We start from the raw sequence: 19,728 nt of genomic DNA on the forward strand, positions 1-19,728 counted from the left end.
GGGGGCAAGACCGCTACGTACACTGAGGCTGTGCAGTGGTTTCCTATTTCTGCAGAACAAATTCCCACAACCATAGTGACTTATGAGAGCAGCCATCCATGTGTCCCAGTTCTGCAGGTCAGCAGTCCAGTGTGATGCTGAGGGTTCTCTCCGGTGTGTCACAGGCAGTGTTTGCACCTAGCGCTCAACATCCCCTTCAAGCTTGAACAGAGCTGTTGGCAGAATTCCATTTCCTGGAGCTGGAGGACTGTGGTCCTCCCCCTGCAAGGGTCCACTTCCTTGCACAATGTCAGTGGGATGCTGCTGTCAGCTCCTGTGGCCACCAGCACTGCTTGCCCGGTGGCCCCTTCCATGGTCAAGGCCTCTCTCACGGTGAGTCCTGTTCATTATGCCAGGCCTTCACTCAGGAAGAACCCGATCCTATTAAGGGCTCTCCTGATGAGGTCAGGATTACCCATGATAACCCTCCTGTTTTAATTCAGCTGATATGACCCTTAACTGCACATGCAAAGTCCCTTCACACCAGCACCAGGATTACTGTTTGATCCAACAACTGGGAGAGTATGAACAACCTGAGGTTGGTTAAGGCAACCATCTTGGAATCTGCCCGGGTTTGTAAGTCAAATGCTTCTTTCACCCATTATTTTTATTGAATGCTTCAAACTTGTCTTTGGAAAGTAATAATGAGAAATTTATTGAACATTCATATAAACTTAACATCTCTCACTATGGTCTTCAATGAGATTTGGTAAAAGAGATTTAGGCATCAACAAATTTTATTTTATTATTTTATTTTTTTAATTTTTTTAAACTTTTTTTTTTTAATTTATTTTTGAGACAGAGAGAGACAGCACATGAATGGGGGAGGGGCAGAGAGAGAGGGAGACACAGAATCGGAAGCAGGCTCCAGGCTCTGAACCATCAGCCCAGAGCCCGACGCGGGGCTCGAACTCACGGACCGCGAGATCGTGACCTGAGCTGAAGTCGGACGCTTACCAACTGAGCCCACCCAGGCTCCCCAGGCATCAACAAATTTTAAAAAACACAGTTACTCTGTCCTAAAATATTTTAGGCAATTCTGCTTGTTGTCATTCCATTCAAATCTGCAATTTCATCAGTGGTTATTCCTTTGTATGATTTCCAGCTTAATTTGCATTGAGCAACAATGTACTTTTTCATTCTGTGAATACATTGAACCAGTTGAATGTGAGGTTAATGTGCCCCATCAAATCCTTCAGGAGATAGAATTGCCTGCACACCATATGCAACATTGTATGCCAGAAATTAATGAGGTGCCAGTGAGCAAAAGATCAAATGACCAAAAGATCAAATGTGTATGATATTCTGTATCCTCTCTGTAACACGGTTCAGAATAATTGGCTGTGGTTTTCTTCCAATGCAAATAGTTCTTACAGAGTATCCTTGGCATGAACTTTGGTATTTCATTTTAATGGGCCGGAAATCCTCCTGAGTGTATGATCAGGAGTAGGATTGCTAGACTGCAGGCGGGATGTGCTGTAACCAGACCAGCCGACGCCAGCTTGATTTCCAAAGTGTTTGTACCAGTGTAACCTTTCACCAGGCGTGTGCATGTGTTTCTGTTGCTGTTCCGATTGCTCTGAAAATGAAAACTGAGAGGCAGCTCTTTCACCTGAAGGGCAGGCAATAGTGTGAACATCACGGCCTGGTTGCAGGACTGCCCAGGTCTGACCCTATTAATAACTTGATTTCCTTTACTTGAATTCCATGTACCTTGTTACTATACCTGCAACCTCTAAGTCCAGATATGCTTCGTTTCCACATCACCATATAGTATTGTTTTATTCATTTGGAATTTTTTATCGTATATGTTTAGAATCATCCATAATAAAGACAGAGGAAGGGAAAGGGGGAGCAGACTGGTGCAAGGAGAGACAAAACACAATAGAAAACAAGAGCAAGAAAATAAAGGAGCAGAATTGAAGGCAGTGACTACAGACAACATTTTCAAAGTGCAAGGAGGGGTGCCTGGGTGGCTCAGTTGGTTAAAAGTCCGACTTTGGCTCATGTCAGGATCTCGTGGTTCATGGGTTCGAGCTCCATGTCAGGCTCTGTGCTGACAGCTCAGAGCCTGTAGCCTGCTTCGGATTCTATGTCTCCCTCTCTCTACCCCTCCCCTGCACACCCTCTGTGTCTAACTCTCTTTCTCTCTCTCAAAAATAAAAATAAACATTGAAAAACTCAAGTGCAAGGAAATAAAAGAGATGTAGAATAAAATAAGTTTTAGAGAGCTTTACTAGCAATCTATTACTGTGTAACAGACGACGCTCACAGTTAGTGGCTTAAAACAACAAACTCTTCTTTGCTCACAAGATACTATAAGACAAATGCCCTGGAGCAGAGGTTGAAGGGAGAAGCTGGACAAAGAGGAGGAATTTACAGAAGGAATAAGTAGTTGGTGGTTGCTTTACAGATGGAAAGATTTTGTTAGTCCTCCGGGGAACAGGTTCCAAAACAAGACAGGGTTAAATTCACCATGATATTATCAGAGGAAACACCTGTCAGAGCATAGGAGAGGGAGACAAAAAATTCTGGAAGGGCCAGCAGACCGAGATGCCAGTCCAGCCCCACATGATGGTCCAGAGGAGACAGGTGTGTTGCACTATCACAGACCACCAGGCAACCTACGTGAAGGTGAGCAAGGCCGGAGAGGAGTCCTCAGCTACAGTCAGCCGTCAGAGAGCCCCATGCCGCCCGGAAACCAGCCCGCCTTCATGTCCCAGACCTGTTACTGTGTGACCCAGCCCATGGGAAGTAGGGCCTCTGCACAAATACTGCCATGGATTGCAGAGCCCAGGTGTGGGGGCCCTTGTGGCTTATCTGGGAGCGTGACCCCAACCTTCCTACCTGAGCGGTCTGGGCCGTTGGAAATGAAGACCTTGTCAGGCTGGGTTCCTGCACTTGTCCCTTCATAGTTACAATGGGACGAGGAAGAACCAGCAGGCATCCACGTCTCACCCGGGTTCCCCCTACATTTACTCTTATCCCAGTTGTGTAAGAGGACCCCGACCCCCTCCTGAGGATCAGGGTGGATTACTTCTGCCTGGAGAAGAGCGGACTCCTGCCCTGGGCACAGGGAGTCCAAACATCCCTGGTGACAGCCATAATGTGTATGAGGTTCAGTCCATCCTTATTCCAGGACCTCCAACCTGCCGTGTTGAGAAATGCAGACAAAAGAAGCAAAATTTCTCCAGTGGCTGATTGGAAGCAAAGGTATGTGGATCAATACCTGTTTCCACCCCTTGGGTCCTGGACTCACATACTCTTCTTCATGAGACCACAGCACTATATAGAGATATCTCATTCAATAAATACATTGTCTTCTGGAAAATGGCACCCATCCCTTTGGAGTATTTTCTCAAAGCTGACAGCTTGTGCCCTAGAAGGGCCATTCTCTGTGGCTGACTAAATCTGGACCATCTGAAATGTAACATTACAGGTGGATCCCATAGTCACGGTACATCCTGCACCTCCTTCACTGTGAGGGGTCTCCCAGCTACATACCGTGTTGAGAGCAATTCTGAGCCTGTGGATCATGCATTTTGATAGCCCCTAGATAGTGGCACTGGCTGTGTGGGCAGGAAACAGGAGCGCACACATGGGAGAGGTATCTGTCCCATGAGGATGAGTCTCTGGCCCTTCCAAGATGGAAGGGGCTCAATGCAGTCAACTTGTCACTTCATGGACAGTTAATCACCTAAAGAGATGGTGTTATAGCAGGGCCCAGTGTTGGCCTCTGTTTCTGACAGGATGGACATTCAGAGGTAGCAGTAGACCAAATGGGAATCATGGCTGCTGGATCCATATGTGGCTTTGTCTCTGCCATGTGGTCACTCCATTCATGCACCCATTCCACCAGTCCTGGGCTGACCAGTGATAAAGGCTTGATGAAGTCAACTTATCAGCTCAGTGTTTCATTTCCTGTTCGTGGGTGGGTGTTTGCTGGTGAATGATTCAGGCTTCAGTGCCGAGAGACCATTTCCATTTAGGATGGACTGATGCGGACCTGGCTAATTGATGACTTAGTGTGTTACACAGAACCTAGCACATAGGGTCATTTTTAAAAGTTTATTAATTTCTTTTGAGGGGGTGGAGAGAGAGAGAATGAGTGGGGGGAGGTGCCGAGAGAGGGAGAGAGAGAATCCTAAGCAGCCTCCATGCTCAGCACTGCGCCCAATCCAGAACTCTATCTCATGAATTGTGAGATCATGCCCTGAGCCGGAATCTAGAGTTAGACACTTCACAGACTGAGCCACCAGGAGCCCTGCATATGGTCATTTTTAATCATGTGCCTTCTTGGTGTCCCATGGACAAGCATTCTGTCTTACCAGGTCCTGAAACACACCACATGGCACTTCTATTCTAAAAGGGAATCTACTACTCTTTGTGGATGGCATGACCTTACTACAATACCTGAGGTGCCAGCATGTGGTTCTCCTACTAGTGCTTTCCTTTAGCTCCACACTGCATCCTTTCCCAGCATTGACCCTTCTACCATCAAGAGGTCCAATAGATGGTATCTAAATGTAGGATGGCCTGGATATTTCTGTTCTGGTCCCACTCAAAGCTAGCATCCCTCTAGGTCATCCAGACGTGGGCCAAACGTAACCCCTAGGGATGAAATGTGTGTTGCTGGAACCCCACGTGTCCCCTGGGCCACGTCCTTCCTTCTTTGCAGTGAGAGATGCAACTCGCAATAATTGGTGTCTTACCTTGGAGGGAATATCCCTGCATGCCCCTGACGTCTAGATCCATAAACCTTAATCAGATGGCCCCTCCCTGCTTCTCTAAAATGATTCATTTACTTCATTTTTAATGTTTAGAAAATGATGGTAGTTAGCATCAATGACCAAATTTACCATAATTTTAAAGCGTAAAATGTAAGATTTACCATCTTAACCATTTTTAGGTGTACTGTTCAGTGTATTAAGTACATTTATACTCCAAGACTACTGTTAACACCATCTGTCTTCAACTCTTTTCATATAATCAAGACTGAAACTCTTAATCCATTCAACAAAATTCCGTCATTATCCCCTTGTCACATCCTCTGCAAAATGCCATTCTAGTTCCTGTCTCTATGGATTGGGCTATTCTAGATCCCATATGTAAGTGCAATCATACAGTACTTGTGTTTTGGTGGCTAGTGTATTTCAATTAGCACAATCTTCTCAAGGTTCATCTGTGTTGTAGCGTGTGTCAGGTTGTTCCTGCTTTGTAAGTCTGTATTGTATTCCATTGTACGTATACACCTTATTTTGCTTATCCCTTCATCTATTGATGGACAATGGGTTGCTTAATTCTTTTGGCTCTTGTAAATAATGCTGCTTATAAGTATGGGCTTATAAACACCTGTTCATGTCTCTTCCTTCAATTCTTTTGGATATATACTCACAAATGGAGTGGGTGGATCATACGATAATTCTATGTTTAATTTTTTGAGGAAGCTTCATACCATTTTCCATAGTGGCTGCTTATTTTACATTCCCAACAGTGTACAAGGGTTCCAATTTCTTTTCCTGTTCACTGGCACTTGTTATTTTGTTATTTTTAAAAGAGTAGCCATTCTATTTGGTGTGAAGTGGTATCGATGGACCCTCATTTGTCCCCTTGTACGAAGGCTGGAAGAAACCACTTCTTCCCCTAAGAACTGGTATCTCACTGTGGTTTTGATTTACATTTACCTAAGGATTATTGATGTTGCATATCTTCTCACGTGCTTGTTGGCCATTATATATCTTCTTTGGAGAAATATCTGTTCAAGTCCCCAGCCCACTTTTTAATTGGGTTGTTGGTCTTTTTTCGTCTCAGGAGCTGTCTATGTGTTCTGAATATTAATCCCTTATCAGATTTGTGAGTTGGAACTATTTTCTCCCATTCTATGGGTTACATTCTTACTCTCTTGATACTGTTCTTCAATGCACAGAAGTTTTAAATTTTCATGAGGACCCATTTGACTATTTTTTCTTTTGTTGCCTATGACTTTCATGTCACATTCAAGAAATCACTGTCAAATCTAATGTTGTGAAGCTTTGCCCTAAATTTTTCTTCTAAGATTTTTATAGTTTTTGCCCTTAGGATTAGGTTTTTCATCCATTTTTAGAGTAATTTGAGTGCAGTCTTAGGTATGGGTCAACTGTATTCTTTTGCATGTGGATATCCAGTTTTCCCAGTATCATTTGTTGAAATGACTGTCTTTTCACAATAAATGGTCTTGGCACCCTTGGCAATAATCACTTGACCATACATCCAAAGGTGATTTTCTGGACTCTGTTTCTGCTTAAGTCTGTATATCTATTTTTATGCCACTACCACAATGCTTTGATTTCTGTAGCTTTATATAAGTTTCAAAATTAGGAAATTCAAAGTTAGGCCTTCAACTTTGTTCTTTTTCATGAATGTTTTGGCTTTTCCATAAAATTCCATATGATTTTTAGAATGAATTTTTCTATTTCTGCAAAATATATCATGTGGATTCTGATAAGGATTGCATTGAATCTGTTGATTGCTTTGGGTAATATTAACAAATCAAAAATGTTAAGTCTTTCAACGTAGAAAAGTCTTCCCTTTTCTTAATGTCTTCGTGAATTTCTTTCAGAAATTTTCTTAGTTTTCCCTGTACAAGTTTTTGCCTCCTTCGTGAGGTCAGCTCCCACAGTTTTATTCATGCTATTGTAAATAGAAGTTTTCTTAATGTCCTTTTGAACTGTTCATTGTGACTGAATAAAAATGCACATGATTTTTTCATGTGATTTTGTATCCTGCAACTTCGCTGAATTCATTTATTAATTTTACCATTTTCTTTTCTTTTCTTTTCTTTTCTTTTCTTTTTTTTTGGTTGGATTTTTTCTGGAGTTTCTACAGAGAAGTTTATGTAATGAAACAGGAATCAATTCATTCCTTCCTTTCCAGTCTGGATACCTTTTACATCTTTTTATTGGCTAACTACTCTGGCTATAGCTTCCAATACTATGTTGAACAAAAATGATGAGAGCAGACATCCTTGCCTTATTCCTAATCTTAGAGGGAAAGTTTTTAGGCTTTCAACATTGATGTTCACTGTGGGGTATTCATCATTGGATTTTATTATTTTGGGATAATTTCCTTTTCTTCCTTGTTGAATAAATGCTTTTATAAGGAAAGGATGTTGAATTTTTTCTTTTTCTGCATTGAGCATTGAGATGACCATGTGTTTTTTTTTCACCTTAATTTTTTTAATGTGATGTATCACCTTGATTGATTTCCTGTGTTGATACATCCTTGCATTCCACGAATAAATCCCATTTGGTCTTGGTGTATAAACATTTTAATATGCTTCTGAATTCAATTCGCTAGTATTTTGTTGAGTTTTGCACCAATATTCATCAGGGATATTGATCAGTAGCTTTCTTTCCTTGTAGTATCTTTGTCTGGCTTTGGTATCAAGACCATGCTAGCTTTATAGAATGACTTCAGAAGAGTTTCCCTTTGCTTCAGATTTTTGGGAAAAGTTTGAAAAGTGTTGGTGTTAGTTCTGTAAATGTGTGGTAAATCTCACCAGTAAAGCCATGAGGTCCAAGGCTTTTCTTTGTCAGGTGTACCCTTTCTGGTTATAGGTCTATTCAGATATTCTATTTTCTTATAATTGTGTCTTGGTAGGTTTTAGTTTCAGGGAATCTATTCATTTCATCTAGGTTTTCCAATTTGTTTGCATACAGTTGTTTACAGTACTGTCTTATAATCCTTTTTATTTCTGTAGAATAGGTAATAGTATCTACACTTTCTTTTCTGATTTTAGTAGTGTGTTTTCTCTCTTTATGTCATTAGTCAATCTAGGTAAAGCTTTGTCAATGTTATTGATCTTTGCAAAGAACCAGTTTTTGGTTTCATTGATTTTCCAGATTACTTTTCTATTCCCTTTTCTACTCCTATTATTTATCTCTCTTCTATTCTATTCTATTCTCTCTATTGTCTCTGCTATTCCTATTCCAATTCCTGGAAGATTACTTTTCTACTCCTATTATTTATCTCTGATAGAATACTGATTCCTAACTTTCTTCGGCTAGCCTTGTGTTTACTTTGTTGTTCTTTTTACTAGTTCTTAAGTTGTAGAGTTTGGTTGTTGATTTGAGATCTTTTTTGATATAAACATTTTCAGCTATAAATTTTCCCATTAGCCTTGTTTTCCCTGTATTCTATAAGTTTGGATATATGGAGTTTTGTTTTCAGGTGTCTCTAAATATTTTCCAATGATTTTTTTTTGGTGGTATACTTGTTATTTTACTGTTAATTTGACACATCTGGACCAAAGTATTCACAATACTTGATATACTTTGAAGAGAATCATGCACTATAGTCTTAGATGTAACTGGAGAACAAGCAAGAAAAAAGGCTTTAAAATATATCCAGTGTGTATTATTTCAATATTCATTCATTTATAAATTAGACTACATACTGTTCTTTTTCTTTTCGTAATTCTTTAAAGCTATTTATTTGGTTATTTATTTATTTATTTATTTATAGCATGGGTGGGTGAGTGGGGAAGTGGGCAGAGAGAAACTTGAGCAGGCACCACCTTCAGCATGGAGCCCAAAAGCAGGGCTCAATCTCATGACCAGGAGTTCATGACCTGAGCTGCAATCAGAAATCAGATGCTCAACCAACTGAGCCACCCAGGCACCCCTCTTTTTCTTTTTCTTTCATTGTTTTATTCAGGCAGGATTCATTTAAGGAAAAACAATTTAATTTTGTTTGCATTGCATAATACAAATGTTATGAGTGAAATGTTCTCTTATCTCCTGCATCCAGGAGGGAACCCATGAAATTCTCAGTTAGTATTCTAAACCAATAGGTCTTACTAAAAATAGGTCAAAATTTCAACAGCCAAATAGTCAGCCTGTTTGTGGTCTTGAAGAACATCTAATGGACTCTCAGGTGTTCTTATAATGAGGAGTACTTCAATTCTATGCGATTTGTCAAAATTTGAAAGAACATTGCATACAGAATTATTCTTGGAGTTCTAAATGCCATTTAAATGACAACAATGGGGGGGCGCCTGGGTGGCGCAGTCGGTTAAGCGTCCGACTTCAGCCAGGTCACGATCTCGCGGACCGTGAGTTCGAGCCCCGCGTCAGGCTCTGGGCTGATGGCTCGGAGCCTGGAGCCTGTTTCCGATTCTGTGTCTCCCTCTCTCTCTGCCCCTCCCCCGTTCATGCTCTGTCTCTCTCTGTCCCAAAAATAAATAAAAAACGTTGAAAAAAAATTTAAAAAAAAAAATAAATGACAACAATGGGAATTTTAAGTGGTTGTCTCACAGGGCCAAACCTGTAAATCCTAACTAGCTGAAATTCAGTACTATCATGACTTCTCATTTACAAGGTAACTAGTTGGTAAATTAATAGATGGCATAAAAATTAATACTTGACATTATTTTTAAAGGAGACAATGTATGATAACCAGGGAATCAGAAAACTCAATGTATTTTCCAATAAGATAATCATTTAAGCCTCTTCTGTATACAACAGGGTGTAAGCCTGTATCTATAATGAACTTGCACATTTACCACAGTTAATCTTATTATGAGTTCTTGAATTGTTTTAGATATACACCTTTTTATTGACTAAATATTATGTTTGTATACCTGGTGATGATGACTTAGGACATTGAGATGTTTTCAAAATATTTTTTAAGTTTATTTCTTTTGAGAGAGAGAGAAAGAGAGAGAGAGCAGGGGAGGGGCAGAGAGAGAGGGAAAGAGAGAATCACAAGCAGGCTCTGCACTGTCAGCAGAGCCTGATGTGGAGCTAGGATTCACAAAACAAATCATGACCTGAGCTGAAATCAAGTCGGATGCTTCACTGATTGAGCCACCCAGTGCCCTGAGATGTTTTAAAAATATTTATAAATTTGTTTCTGCTATGCAAAAATAGCTGGTAATAATTTTACAGCATTTGGTTTTATAGAATTAAAATCTTACACAGTACTTATTTTAATGTTTAAAAAAATTCACAGAAAAAATACAAATTACACAACCTGATTGCATGGTACTGTTATTTCCAGTTTCCAGTTCTGGTAATTAAAGCCTCCATTAAGTCTGTTTACAATTCATTACCGGTACATTTATGAAGGCAGCTCACATGAATTGCAAACAAAACCTTCAGGCTTCATGTTATTTACCAAAGAATTCAGCACAGCAAGAAAGGAAAACCAGTATACAAATTTACAGACTAATTTGCAAATTGACCGGTTCCTGTGATCCAAACTGTTTCAACCTTTCAAGGTGCTGTCCCTCATGTTCCATATCATTGTGACCGACCCTTTTACCCACAGAGGATCCACGGGTCTTTGGGAAGACTCAAACAATGTGAGGCCATGTGAAAAGTCACTGACTTCACCTTCAGTCCCGTAAATTGTTAATACTGGAGAGGTTATCTTAGAGACTTTGTCAATGTTTGGGAATGCATCCAAACAGTAGGTCTTCATGGTATCAGGAAAAGCGACTGGCATTGCGGAGGTCAAAGGGGAATGAAGAATTATGCAAGCACTCTTGCACCAAGCAGCAAGATCCACAGATAGTACTGTCTCTCTCTAATTTGGCCATTATAGAATCACATTTTCAGGGCGTTATCCATATCTTGTCCTAAGAGCAAGCCAAGCAGCTTCTATATCTGCACAGAGGTTCTTCTCTGTTGGTTTCTCAGACCTTGCGCCATCCCAGAATAATCCTACGAGAACATATGACTATTACTCCGTGATCCCAGTCCTATGTAAAGCTGCTCATCTGACCAAGATCAATGGCACTTTCATGTGAGAAGAATAAAGTGTACTTGACATTGGGTGAACAAGCATAAACATGCAGGAATTCTGCTGCCTTTACTGGTTCTAGTCAGTAAACTCTAATAGCATCTCTTTGTCTAGAAGAGTGCTCCCAGTCTGCTGGTTGTGATTGATGTAAAGTCCAGAGGCTTCCACATTCATCATACATCAGCATGTAAGTTGGATCAGGTGGCAAAAATGCTAATTTTGAAGCCATTTTCCCAGGGAAGGCAGACAGCAAAAGAGGACACATAGTTCACTAAAGGGGAGATTACTCTTCTGCACCTGAGGTGTCAGGAAGAAAGAGCTGGAAGGGAGCCCTGCCCACACACTGTCCTCCACAAGGTGTGAACCACCTGTACCTTCTGCCACCTCCCCTTCTGGCACTACAGAAGCCCCCCAAGACGCAGCCAGGTCTTTCTTCACCCTTACTGTCCTTTCTCTGCTTCTCCTCAGTCTCTACCACAGGGCCAGTTTTCCTGGCGGGAGGAAGGAGGACAGGGAACCGAGGGGGCGAGCAGAACCCTCGCTAAGGAAGGAGTTGGTCACCGAATTAAATATTTTTTAAATAGTTCACTTGGGATTTCTTTGGGCCCATTGGTTAAGAGTGTGTTTAATTTCCTCCACTTTGTCAATTTTCCAGTTTTCCTTTTGGTTTTGATTTCTAACTGTATCCCATTGTGGTAGGAAAAGAGAGTTTGTCTGATATCTCCTTTTTAATACTGTTGAGTCTTAGTTTGTGGTCTAACATATGGTGTACCCTGGACAACGTCCCATGTGCGCTGGAGAAGAACGTGTATTCTGTTATTCGTGGGTAGAGTGCTGGGTACGAGTGTGTCAGATCTAGCTGGTTTATGTTGCTCCAGATCTGTGTTTCTTTACTTTTCTTCTGCGGGGTGCTCTATCCAGCTTTGAGAATGGGAGAGTGAATTCTCCAGCTACTATTGCTGATCCCTACTTCTCCCTTCTATCAAGTTTTGCTCACACAGTTTGTTGATCTGTTATTAAATTCTAGAACTTTATCATTGTTACATCTTCCTGCTATACTGAAACTTTTATTAATATTTACTATTCTTTTTTGTCTCTTCTAAATTTCTTTGATTTAAAGTCTATTTGGTCTGATATCAGAAGAAATACTCCAGTTCTCTCTTGGTTACTGTGGGCAGGGGATAACTTTTCCTTCTTTTCACTGTCAAACTATTTGTGTTTTTGGATAAAGTGAGTCTCTTTTAGACAACATAGAGTTAGATCATCTTTCTGTCACCATTCTGCCAAGCGTCTAGTTTTGATTGGAGCATTTAATTCATTTAGATTCAAAGTAATTGCTGATAAGGAGGGACATGTCTCTGATATTTGGCTATTTTCTACATGCCTTATAATTATGTTGTTCCTCGTTTCTGGATTTGTTGTTTTAGTATTTGTTTAGTTTCGTTTTTTGGTGAAATGGTTTAATTCCTTCTTATTTCCTTTTACATATATTACTCTATAGACATTTTCTTTGTGTTTACCATGGGGATCACATCACACATCCTAAAAGTATAGCCCTCTAATGTGTATTTCTACAAGCTTATCTTCAATAACAGACCAAAAGTCTCATTTTATACAGCTCCGTCTGATCCTCTTGCAGTAATTGATGTCAGAAAATTACATCTTTATACACTGTCCCAAAACAGACTAATAATTGTTTTCGTGTATTTGTTAAATCAAGTCAAAAACAAAAAACGGAGTTACAATTCAAAAGTATGATAATAGTGGCTTTTTCTTTAATGTATCAGTCATTTAAATCATGTAGACAACAAACACTAGGGTTACAAACCAAAGTCACACTAATACTATGTTTATAATTGCCCATTTATTTACCTTCACTGAGATTTGTATTTCTTCACACAGCTTCAGTGACTGTCCAGTGTCCTTTCATCCTGAAGGATTCCCTTTGCAGACCTTGCAGGGCAACTATGGTGGAAATGAATTCTGTCAGCCTTTGTTGACCAGCGAATGTCATCATTTCTCGCTCACTTTGAAGACGCATTTTGCAGATATAAGATTCTTAATTGAATATTTTTCTTTCAGCACATGGCGTATCAGCCCATTGCCTTCTGGTCTCTAGGGTTTCTGATGACAAACCTGCCATTTTTTAAAGGAATGCTTGTATGCAATGAGTCCCTTTTCTCTTAGTGCTTTCAAGACTCTTTCTTTGCCTTTGGTTTTCAACAGTTTCATTATAATGTGTCTTGGTGTGGATGTCTTTGCGTTCATCTTAAATGGAATTTGCTCTTTTTCCTGGATGTCTATATTTACATCTTTCATCAATTTGGATCAAGTTTTCAGCCATTATTTCTTCAAATAATCTCTCTTACTTTATTCTCTGTCTTCTGTCTGGGATTCCCACAATGCATATGTGGGTCCCCTTTCTGGTGTCTCAGTGCTCCCCTAGGCTCTGTTCACTTGTCTTTAGTGTTTTTCATTTGATTCCTCAGATGTGATCATTTCAATTGTCCTATGTTCATGCTCAGTGATTCTTTGTTCTGATTACTGTAATCTGCTCTTGAAACCTCTCGTAAATTTTTCATTACAGTTATTGTACATATCAGCACTGGACTTTCAGTTTCTTTTCGTGCTTTGTATCCCTTTGTTGATATTTTATTTTATGCTTAGCTCAATGTCTTGATTTTTTGATTTCCTTTAATTCTTTGAGCATCTTACAGACAGTTGGTTTAAAGTACTTGTCTATGGACACCTGGGTGGCTCAGTCGATTAAGCATCTGACTTCAGCTCAGGTCATGATCTCATGGTATGTGGGTTCGAGCCCCATGTCAGGCTCTGTGCTGACAGCTCAGAGCCCTGAGTTTGCTTCGGATCTGTATCTCCCTCTCTCTCTCTGCCTCTCCCTGCTCACACTCTGTTTCTCTCTGTTTGTCTCTCTCCCTCTCTCTCAAAAAAAAATAAACTTTAAAAACAATTTTTAAAAATAAATAAAGTACTTCTAGTAAGTCCACATTCTGATCTTTCACAAGGATGTTTTCTAGGTTTTCTTTGTTTGTTTCAATGAATCATATTTTCCTGTTTCGTTGTATACTTTGTGCTTTGTTGTTGTTGAAAACTGGTCATCTCAATCTTATAATGTGGTAACTCTGAAAACCAGATTCTTCCCATTAGCCGGTTTGTTTTTGTTTTGATTTTTGATCATTGTAGTCTGTGTGCCAGAAATCAGCCTGAGGTTCACATTTCAGCTCTTCCAAAGTCATTTTTCAGCCATGCTTTCCCCTGAGCATGTGTGCATGGTAACTTTCTACATTCTGCCCACCCTTCCACCAGTGTTGTTCAGTGAGAAACTGAGAGCAGAGTGACAATGCCTCAGTGTGGCCACAGTGCTGAAGACAGAAGCCCCAAGCTCCCCTTTTACCTGCTTAGCCAGGACCTCCCCAAGGTCTCCCTCAGCTACTGCATAAGGATAGGGCTCTACATACAGGGGCAGACCCCTTTGGGTCATGTTTGGCTTATAAAGTGTTTCCCCAAATCAACACTGACACTGATGTTTCCTCCCCATTGAATAGCCAGGGACTCAGGCCTTACAGAAGAAAAAGGTCTCTAGGCCATTAAGGTTGATTCCTAGATCTGTAGCCAGACCCACAAACATGCTGGATGCTCCATTACACATGCTGGCACTTTCCACAGAGGACCTTGGACCTAGGAGTCCCTGTCACTTGGTCTTGCTGCTGCCTCTGATGCTGGAGGCTGGGATACTGGCTCTTTCCTTTAGTGCTGTAAATGCCACAATCTTCTCTCCTGACCACTTCAGGTTGCACCGTCTGTTACCCATAACACTTGAGTCAGGACCTCTGGTACCCAAGCTCAAATCTCATTTCTACCCTGATGGCTAACCAAGAAATTTGAGGTCAGTCAGTCAGGAGCTCCCAAGGACCTTAATCCCTGTAGCTGTGCTAATGACCTACAACAGGAAAAGCCTCTTCCTGAGTCCCAGACATCTTAAAGGCGTCTGGTGGTTAAGCGCTGCCTGTCTACAGTTCCCAATTGATTGAAACGTGAGTGCAGGAGACACTGTGCATAGCCCCGGTTGCTTTCTCAGGCAACCAAGACCAACAGGCAGGCACTAAACTCACATAGGAACACATAGGAACACATAGATGCAGCCACATGTGTACAGGACCCACCACGCCAAACACCCATGAACTTTCCTCTTTCCAGCCTCAAAGTAAACGTTAAGGAATTCTGGTCACAGCCTTCCTTCCTTCCTTCCTTCCTTCCTTCCTTCCTTCCCTCCTATTTCCAAGTATATTAAGTGAATGCCTCTGTGCCAATCTCTGTGTTAGGCCCTGTACTCATTTAATGAAACAGAACATACATTCTCCTAATGCTGACTACCTGATAGGAAAGACAGACAATAAATAAAACATACTAATAGCAAGCAGTACATTGTATGGTACATATTCCTGTGACCTGTTGCTAGGTAACCAAAAATCTACAAATAAAACAACCACTTCTTAGGGGCACCTGAGTGGCTCAAGTGGTTGAGCGGCAGACTCTTGATTTCAGCTCAGGTCATGACCCAGGGTTGTGGGATGGAGCCCCCCATCAGATTCCCTGCTGAGCATGGAGCCTGCTTAAGATTCTCTCCCTCTCTTCCTCTACCTCTCTCCCCTCTGCGTGCACGCTCTCTCTCTCTCTCTCTCCCTCTCTCAAATTAAAAAAAACCCCAACAACCACCTTTTAATTCTCGCTCATTCTGTAGGTCGGATCAGCTCGGTGGGCAGCTCTTCTGCTTCATGTGACATGAGCTGGGGCTGCCTTCATCTGGAGATCTGAATGGTCCAGAAAATACCAAAAGGCCTCCTCACAGAGCTGCAGGTGGTGCTGGCTCTCAGTGGAGAGTACAGTGAGGCTGTTAAATGCCCTGTGCTGCCATCTAGTGTTGATCCAGGTCTTGAAGGTCACAAGCTCTGGGGGAAAAGAGAAGCCAGTAGAAAGAAGCCCAACTGGTGCAGAATGTTGCTTTGTGAGACTCAGGACTTCTCTTCAGATGCTGCAATCTTGGCTTGGCCTTTCTGTGAAGGAGGATAAAACCCTCATTTTTTTTATACAATATTTTTTCCTTTTTCTTTAATTCTCTTTATTAATTTATTTAAGAGACAGAGGGAGACAGAGGATCTGAAGTGGGCTCTGTGGTGACAGCAGACAGCTTGACTCGGGGCTTGACCCACGAACCATGAGATCATGACCTGAACCGAGGTGGGATGCTTAACCCACTGAGCCACCCAAGTGGCCCAGTACCCTCACTTGTTTTCCTCTCTCATCCCTTTCCCAGCCCTTGCTGGTCTCCCCCCATGATCCCTCAGCATCCCTCTGCTTCCACCAACCGCCAGACAGGAGCAGGAAAGGGCCCCAGGGTCAAGGACAACACCCTGGAGCAGAAACTCGATGTCTTCCTTCCTCTCAAGCCTCGACCCATCCCCCAGCAGAGTACAGGCCCTCCCTGAAAGACATGTCCCTGTTGCGTGTTGGTCCCGGCTGAGTAGTGGCACAAACACAGCTCCTTCTATCCCTAGCTGTCCGGCTCCCCACCCGCATAAGCACCCGCGCACAGGTGTCTGCTTGCTGGCCCCTCTGCCACAGGCACTGACTCCACCTGCAGCTCAGCTTCCCCCCTCCTGTAGCGCTGAGCCAGCAGCTCCTAACTGGAAGGCACATCAGAAAGCCCAGGTGACCAGCAGGTCCCATCTAGAAGAAGTGGGCTGCGGCGGGGTCTGCACTTGACCTGACTCAGGAGCACTCCACCTTCATAGAGGCCTGACCTCGCCCTCCAACCTCACCCCTGGCCCAGGCTTGCAGACTGCACTTGGCCTTCCCTCCTCCTTCCTGGCCCGCACGCACCTGGAATCACAGCTTCTTCCCAGTGCTGCTTGATCCAGGCTGCCAGGGCCTTCCTGCCCCGATCCTAGCAGGGACTGGACAAGGCAAGGCAGGCAATGCTGTAGCAAGGTTCCCTTGAGGTGTAGGAGTTATCAAGACTTCCTAGGTGAGGCTGTCTGTCCACTCTCTGCACCCTGAGATGCCACTGCACTACCTCCCCCCACCGCCCACATGGAACCCTCCCAGACAGGGAAGGTTTGAATTTTTGTTCCACTTTATATGCCTAGGAAGCTCACTGCTCAAGGGAATTCTTCTTATTAAGGTAAATTAGTGGAAATCACTTGTTTGGACACCAACATTTAAAGTAGGCATTTGAGAAATTAATGCATGACTTTCATGCTCTTTCTCCAGCAAGTGCACCAGTGACGTATGAGGCAACCATTTTGATCCCAAGGAACTAGAACTGATGTTCCCTCTGGGAGGACCACCCCAGGAGACAGCGGGAACAACCACAGACCTGCATGGCCTTTACTCTGGTTGTGACATGGTCAGAGCGCCTCAATGTGGGGCAGGGTGAACATCCCAGGCTGCCCCAGACCGAGAACCAACGTATAAACAGATTAGGTTCAAGAGTGAGAAAGCAGCCGGCCTCCATGATGGTCACACAGAGGTGGTAGAATCAACAGAAAATCCCCAGGCCCTGCCTTCCCCAACCTTTCCCTGCTTCATGGGTCCGGTCCACTTGTTCTTTGCCCAGACGCAAAACCTGTTTCCTTATTTCCCTCCCCTCAAGCAGCCTGATTACAGGGAAATCACGTTGACCACCCCTTCCTCTAAATCTACAGGGCAGTGGCCACCCTGAGGAAGGGAGCTGGATCAAAGAGGCAAAGTGAGGCCACAGGGCACAGTCCACATGCTCTGCTCTAAATGGTCTTTTGGGCTGTGCCCTGAGAGACTGGGCAAGGCAAATCTGGGAGGTAGGATCGAACCAGCACAGCTGCCCTGAGAATGACCTGTCCCCTCTGCCCAAAAGGTCAAGAGGGATCCACATCTCCTTTTGCATATGATCCACAAAGAAACTCTAGGAAACATAGGGGCAGGTAGAGGGAGCCAGGAAAGAGTACAGGTGGGAGTGACTCAGAGGAACAATTCAGGACACAGGTCTTGGAGGAACAGTTTCAGGGGCTGCATAGTGGACAGAGGTGACCATCTGTGCTTAGGACGCATCGATCTGCTGTAAGTGGATCCTCCCAGTGGAACATCATAGTCAGGGCTCTGGCACCACAGACTGACCCCTAGGTGTGGTCTTGTGGGTCTTTTTCTTGGATTCCTCATGATGGCTGGAGAGATTGGGGAAAGGGTGCACATAGGAAGGAAATAGGGTCATCAACTCTTGTCTGGATTCCTCCCCAGTGTTGAATCCCTCCCCGCTAGCTCTCTGACCCTTTCTTGCTTGTGCCCCTCTGATCCCATGATCTCCTGGGCCCTCTGCAGTCAGGACATAATTGCCACGCATCACCCCAGGGTGAACCCTGCTGAGTCTGAGAGTAGAGAGAGGTAGAGTCAAGTGCTGAGCAAGGAGCACAGCCCTCGCTGCCCAATCCTCAGCCAGAGCCAGGAGTGGCCATGCTCCACACTCAAGGCCCCGGTGACCGTGGCTGTGAGCAGGGCTAAGGGTGTGGATGCAGATGTGGCTCACAGGCCACCTCAGCACTCACACTTCCCACTCCTGTTACAGGAGCTTTTCGTCCCCTCCAATCTGTGCAGAGACAGATGAGGGATCCCACATCCCAGGAAAGCCCCTCCCATCCCACCATCTGCCCAGACTCTCACCTGGGCTTCCCTCAGCTGCTGGTGATTTCTTCCTGCATGAAAGAACACACACAATAATGGCAATAACAGAAGCAATAGAAGCAACCATAGCACCCCAATGGTTGGTCACCCATTCTGGTGCACCAGGGCATTTCTTGGAAAAAGGCCTTATATTAACCTGGGATCCCTAATTTCCTCTCCCCACCCTGGCTCTTGACCTGATCAGGGCCAGAGCCTCCTCCATGATCACTGCAGTCTCACCTGAGGTTACACGGTGAGCAATGTGGTTCCAGGGGCTTCCATGTAGCAAGAGAACCTCTGCTCCTCTCCCTGGGAGATCCTTATGACCACACACATCCAGTAGGTCCCCTTCCCATCAGGAAGGACTCCCTAAACTGCTGGGCATCCTGGCTCACAGGATCCTCATCCTGAAGCAGATCAGGAAAATATTCCCGGGAGGGAAACTGAAAGCCTAGCACGTCACGGTGACCATGCCCTCCAAGGTCTGGCTGCAGGTGACCTTCACTGTTGGGGACACTGGGGAAGAAAGCACAGAGCCAGCCATGCACATGGCAGAGCACTTCTGCCCTCTAAGTGAGACAAAGAGGACAGGTTTGCTTCTCTCATCTTTCCAGCTCTGGCTGAAGCCGTCATTGACCCCAGACCTTCTCCAAGTCTGTTCTGCACCCTACAACCCAATTCCTGAGCTGGCAGGAGGATGCACCTGGGATCCAGGTCTCGCTCTCCCAGATCCTCATTTTGAGGCTGAAGAGGGGATATGGGGGGTGGGCTCCTGGGCTGAGGGGACTATAAGGGAACTCTCCGTGACAGGGTGGATGGGGCTTCCTCTCCTGCTTGACACCCACCTTCCTGGTTCAGTTTTCTGTCAGAGGGCCCATGGCCTTCCTGGACTAATGACACTGGGAGGGTGCATTTCCATCCCCACCTGCTTGGTGTCTCTATCCAGAGGCTGTAACAGCACAGGTGGGTCATGGTACCAGGGACCAACAGAACATACGTGCATCCCACAGGCCAAGGAGGGTTTCCTTGGACAGTGTTGTTGGGGGGAGGTCAATGGGTCTAGGGAGGGGAAGGCCCCGCACCAGGGTTGAACCTGTTCTGCCCAGAAGTCCATCCAGGATTCCAGATATTTCTGCAGGCTTCCACCAAGCTCTCCCTGCACATAGGCTGAGGAAGCCTGGTTTGAAAGCCATC

At 43.7% G+C, this 19,728-nt stretch overlaps 1 pseudogene; it reads right to left on the minus strand.

Annotated features, from left to right (window-relative positions):
* Positions 1-9,792: 9,792 nt before the first annotated feature.
* Positions 9,793-11,292, minus strand: LOC125938198 (alpha/beta hydrolase domain-containing protein 17B-like; annotated as a pseudogene).
* Positions 11,293-19,728: the final 8,436 nt, after the last annotated feature.

Source organism: Panthera uncia (genome assembly GCF_023721935.1).
Source record: "Panthera uncia isolate 11264 chromosome B2 unlocalized genomic scaffold, Puncia_PCG_1.0 HiC_scaffold_24, whole genome shotgun sequence".
Taxonomy (NCBI): Eukaryota; Metazoa; Chordata; class Mammalia; order Carnivora; family Felidae; genus Panthera; species Panthera uncia.